At 41.2% G+C, this 6,000-nt stretch overlaps 1 protein-coding gene across 1 annotated transcript in view; it reads right to left on the bottom strand.

The window, feature by feature from the left end:
• LOC308104227 (uncharacterized protein) overlaps nucleotides 1–6,000 on the bottom strand; it is a 34,972-nt gene that overhangs the window by 28,003 nt on the left and 969 nt on the right. The window lies entirely within an intron of this gene.

The following is a 6,000-nucleotide window of genomic DNA, read 5'->3' as shown; positions in this document are numbered from 1 at the left end:
CAAACTGCAGCCTCCTGTAAGTGCTCTTTTAGAGCGGTTTAGAAGGAGGGTAAGGAGTCACACTTTATTATGACAGTTGGTAGAGCTTCCCACATAGCAGTAGAACGAGTGTGTGTGTGTGTGTGTGTGTGTGTGTGTGTGTGTGTGTGTGCGCGTGCGTGTGCGTGTCGGAAAGCGCTGGAAAGCGTTTGCTGCCGACAATTTGTCGGGTCGCGTCATTCCGTCGGGTTGGACCTCTATCGACTCAGAGAAACCGAGCATGTTCAGTTTTTGGGCCGACTGGTAGAGACTGGTAGAGACTGGTAGAGCCACGTGGGGTAATAAAGAGGGGGGAGAGAGGGAGGTGAAGAGCACCCTGATTGGCTGTTTAGCTTGTTTGGTCAGACAGGCTCCGTAGAGTGGACATCTCGTCTGCTCGTCTGTATGTGCAGAAGCAAGCCTAACTAATCATTTTCCCGTCGCACATTTGAACTAGATACCATATTCTCAATCTCAGCTCTCAATTCCTATACCGATCGATCATCTCCAAAGCAAAGCAGTATGCTACGATAGCTCAAAAATGCCATGTGTTTATATTTTTGTCGGAGCTGACAGTGTTGCCATATTCTGTGAGTGAAACAAGCGACAAGGTCTATGAAAACGAGCCCAAAAGAAGCGACCAGTTTCACCACTTGAGCCCTATTACATCAGCTATTTTCAAATAGAATATTGAAAGCAAGCCCAAATAAGCAACTACACTTCAGAAACAAGCCCAAACAAAAGCAACCTGCAACTATGAATATTTACAAGCGACTTACAGGAAAACAAGCCCAAAGTTGCTTATAATAAGCAGACCTGGCAACACTGGACAGAACCTGCAGGCCAGCCTGCCAGCTCGAAGGCATTAGCACAACAATGTGCGCATGGGCACACACATACACACACACATGCTCGTCAGCTTGATGTGGACTGTCACTGCTTTTTATATGACCATACCATTGCTATGGAAATGACAGTTGGTCATGGCTGTGTGCCTTGATGTGAACTGTTTTATAACGCTGTTGCTGGTTGCAAGTTATAACTCGCCTTGTTGCTTTAGGGCAGGTACACACTGTGGTACTTTTAAAGTGGTCGGGGACTCATCGGATCGTTAAGCATTTCACACTACATGAGTCTCTGTCTTGAAATCGGCCGTCATATATTGTTGTGTTTTTTACGACGCGATTGATCGCCGACAAGGGATCACACACTGCAAGAGTTCACTAGAGGCGATCCAGACCAGATACATACATTTGTTTTTATTCCAATTCATTTTAACCGACGTCTCATGAAAACGTGCAAAGCTCCCGTGTTATATGCACGATACAGAGACAGGACGTTATTGATTGTCATTAAATGATCTATTTCTATGTATGTCTACCTCTCTCTCTCTCTTTCTCTCTCTCCCTCTCGGGAATACACAGGACCTAATTAATGGAAACGAGCCCTGAGGCTCTTATGCTTTTAGCATTATTTTGTATAAATCTGTGCCGTGCCTCTTTTTTTGGCAAACTATCCGTCTGTTAAACACACACACACACACACACACACACACACACACACACACACACACACACACACACACACACACACACACACACACACACACACACACAGCTCTCTCTCTCTCTCTCTCTCTCTTTCTCTCATGTTTGATATTTATCTGGATCTCTACTGTATGGAACGGCACTGCGGGGGACAGAGAGAAAGACGGACGATGTTCAGACGCAAGGGACGGGGGCCACGGTGCCGACACGCATGCACGCACGCACGCACGCACGCACGCGCACACACACGCACACACACACACACACACACACACACACACACACACACACACACACACACACACACACACACACACACACACACACACACACACACACACACACAGCAATCAAAAAACATATATTTGCAAGTCAAAAAAACATATTTGAAAGAAAATAAACTTTTAGAACTCAAGAGTAAAACAATAAGGAAAAACTTTTTTAACTACATAAAACAAAATTCACACTAAAATGTGTGTGTAATTCAAATGTGTTATGTTAATACAAATGTAATTACATTTAAAAAACAATCTCGTTTGCGAATGAAAGTTTTTTTTTTGCGATTGCAAAAGCCTTCTCTCTCTGCACTCGTTCTCCATTCCTTTCTTCTCTCTTTCTGATTTTTTGTGTGAGGGGTGAAAGGTCAGAAGGCGGGTCCTACACTGAAAGATGTAAGACACCTCTCCATTGGTCACTCGGAGTCTGAGTGACAGCCCAACCACCCACCCCCCCCCCCCTTCCTTATGTAGCTTATTGCATGCAGGGACGGTGTGTGTTACAGCCATCTCACTGTTCAGTTATGCATTGTGTCATCACCATGGCAGCTTGTGATGGACATTTTCATTCATATTTCATTTCTGCCACGGACATGCAAAATAATCATCTTTTTAACGAAAACACACTGGCCTAGCCCTGAATGTGTACTAATGGACTCTTAATGTATCATAGGGTCTATTCCAATGTGCTGCACATTTAAAAACAGTATGTCTGCATTAACTATGAGTCACTTAACGACCAAACAAATAATAATGAGAATTGATAATTACAGACATGTACAGACAATGCTTCCATCGCAAAAGGACCACTTAGCTGCATAGGTGAGTGGGTGAGTATTATACATCATATGGCTATTAACACATTGTGTGCCAAAATTGTAAATGGTCGCATTGAGTGCCAAAACCGTAGATCTACGTGAAGAGATTTATTTATTTATTTTTCCTCATGGGGGCGCTCTAACGCAACTTTGGGATCATCCAAGGAGTCTCTAAGAAGGAGAGGCCGGATGTGGATCCATGTCAAAAAAGCTTCCGGTCGTCCGCTCCCATTAAAACTCCTTGACAAAAAGCTTCATATTTATTTTTAACGTGGTGGAAATGAGCCGTTTTCGATGGCCGATCGCTCTGCAATGGATGATCGCGTTAGAAATATTATTGTTCCAGGCGTTAGTCGGGACCCTCGACCATCGTGCACGCAGCTTTTTTTTTAATCTGCGTCCACGTCGTGGCGTCTACAGCCGTAAACAGTGCGGCGTAAACGGTAAGAATGCTGGCACCAGACGTACCCTGTTTTAATAAACCTCTGGCACCCCAAGTGTTAAAGAGTGCTTGCTTTTCGAAGGGCAGTGTTACAGAAGGAGATCAAGTTCTACCAGCTAAACCAGGGGTCTTCAACCTTTTCAGGCCAGGGACCCCCAAACTGATGGGGTGATGGAGCAGGGACCCCCTACCTCGTCGGGTAGGGGGTAGGCTACCATATATATCAGTATAAAATTGGTTTTATATAAATAAACATGAACAAATTGTTGCTTGCCTGCTCCTAAGCACAGGTTGATGTGCAAAAGGACCTTTCTCAGAGGCGTCAATTGGGTATGGCAAGGTATGGCAGGTGCCATACCCTCGCTCCAGAAAAAAAAAGAAAACAAACATGAATAGCAGCCTAATGCAGGTGTAAGACCATTGATTTTGTATTGTGTTATAGGTATAATGCATAGTTTTCTATGCATTTCGGGGGTTTTGGGGGGAGGATAGGTGTCCCTTATTTTAATCTCTGGGAGTTGGCAACCAACCTTGCCATACCTTAGCTTTTGCTGAACTGACACCACTGATCTTTCTCTTCAATATATGTATAAACATACCATGTTATTGTGCATTCAATACTAAGCTATTAAAATATTTCATGTTATGTTTAAAGACAAATTGACATTTAAAAAATATATACAAAAAAAGTTTTTAAGTTTTTAAAAACAAAAATATTTTTTAATCAAACAACAATTTCGCGGACCCCCTGCAGTACCTCCGCGGACCCCCTAGGGGTCGCGGACCCCCTGTTGAAGACCTCTGAGCTAAACCATTGGTTTCTTTTGGCAATGAAGCTTCAATAGTTGTGGATTCCATTACGGTGATCAGGCATTCTTTGTTGATGAGAAAGTCCAAGGCATGCAAATGTAACAAAAAAAGACACACCCTACAAGCTACATGTGATTTTTTTTGGATTTGTTAGATGTAATAATTACATGTTAAATGCTTCTCACAGAAACGTCAAGGATAAAAATGCAAATGGAACACTGGAGCAAGGAAACTTGAGAGAAAAACATATATGTAGGCCTACATGATGAGTGATTAATGACGGGCATACCAGGATTTTAATTGAATGCAGTGTCACAATAGTTTAATTCGAAAGCACCTAACCTATCGTCTATACTTTTTTATTATAATGTAAAAAACATATTCTAACATACACAATTGAATCATGTTGGTGACTCAAGTGTCAGGATGACATGCTCATTAATATGTTGCAGGAGATTTGTGCTATTGTATGTTGTGATGCAATCATGTATGGAACATGATTGCATCATATGAGGACAACGAGACAACGAGACTCCCTGAAAATATCAAAAAGTAAAGTTGATTTATGTCAGTTGAGAGAAAGCGTTTCAAAGTGTCCAATAGTACCAATAATAACCATAATAACACTCTGCAATCATAATCCATGGAAACCCTTGATCCACAGCCTCACCATCAGACCTCCTTCTCACCTCTGATCAAAGTTAGGCACTTTTGCATTAAACTATTGTGACACTGCATTCCTTTCAATCCTGTCATGCCCTTCATGAATCACTCATTGTGTACTGTACATAATTATCTGTTTTGACTCTCAAGTAATTTTCCTTTGTTCCATTCAGCATACCTTAGACCTTCTCATCAACCTCACCTTAATGCAGGGTTGGGCAACTTTGATGAAGGAGAGGGCCACTATATTTCCACACTCACTCCAGAGGGACACATTGCATTTACTGTCTCTCCGTATTTTAACTTTTTTTGCCAGTCTATGTCACACTAAAGTAGCAAAAATAGCAGATCTACAAGCTCAAAACGCGTCGCAGTGCGACGCGTTATGAGCTTGTAGATCTGCTATTTTAGCTATTTTTGAATTGGAATCCAGAATTTTTTTATTGAATTGGTGTCCTGATAAGTTTTTTAATTTAATTTCAAATGCATTTAGTTATACTTATGTTAACTTTATGAACTTGAATACAAATACATTGGACATAAAAAAGACAATAGAATTTGAATACTAGTCTAGCTACTAATATACACTGAAGTAATTAAAGTGGGTCATGTTTGCATGTTTAGAATTGTAACAGCTGAAATCAATAACATATCAGTGTTCTGATATTAACCTGCGGGCCGCATTAAGTGAAGGTGGGGGTCACATGTGTGCCTTAATGGAAGCCACAACTATTAAAGTTGACTAACACAAAACAAGTTTAGCTGGTAGAACTTAATCTCTTCGTGTGCTCAAGTAACACTGTCCTCTGAAAAGCCATCTGTCTATAATAATAATAACCATATAAAGTATAATACGTACTCTTTCACCTCTACAGCTAAATGGCCCTTGTGCTCCTGCAATGTAAGATGGAAGCACTGTCTCTACTGATAAGACCCAATTATTGAAATCCCAAACATGGAATATACTTGACCCATGCCACATTTAAAGGGTTAGTTCAGATTTTTTGAGTATTTTCTGTAGGAACCATATAGTGCAGGTTTCGTTCAATTTCGACCCCTCTGTCACATGGTACTATTTTTTGTGTCATATATTTTGTATTTTGCCGCGGCGTAGTGATTCTGGACACAAACATTAGTACCATGTGACAGAGGGGTTGAAATTGAACGAAACCTGCACTATATGGTAGAAATAGGTCAACAATACAAATGATGCTAGTTTTTTTAATTAATTTATTTTTAATGAGTGGCCCCCACCAAATCTACCGGAACTACTTCATATTCATCAGAACCGGACCATAACTCTGACCACGGGACTCGGGCAATCAATTAATACCTTTGCAACCACTACATTAATGGCAAGTATTTCCTACAGAAAATACTCAAAAAATCTGAACTAACCCTTTAATGCCTGTCTCAGGACTGCCACC

The sequence above is a fragment of the Gymnoscopelus braueri genome (genome assembly GCF_963280865.1).
Source record: "Gymnoscopelus braueri genome assembly, chromosome: 17".
NCBI classification, from domain to species: Eukaryota; Metazoa; Chordata; class Actinopteri; order Myctophiformes; family Myctophidae; genus Gymnoscopelus; species Gymnoscopelus braueri.
This window is presented reverse-complemented; position numbering and strand designations above follow the sequence as displayed.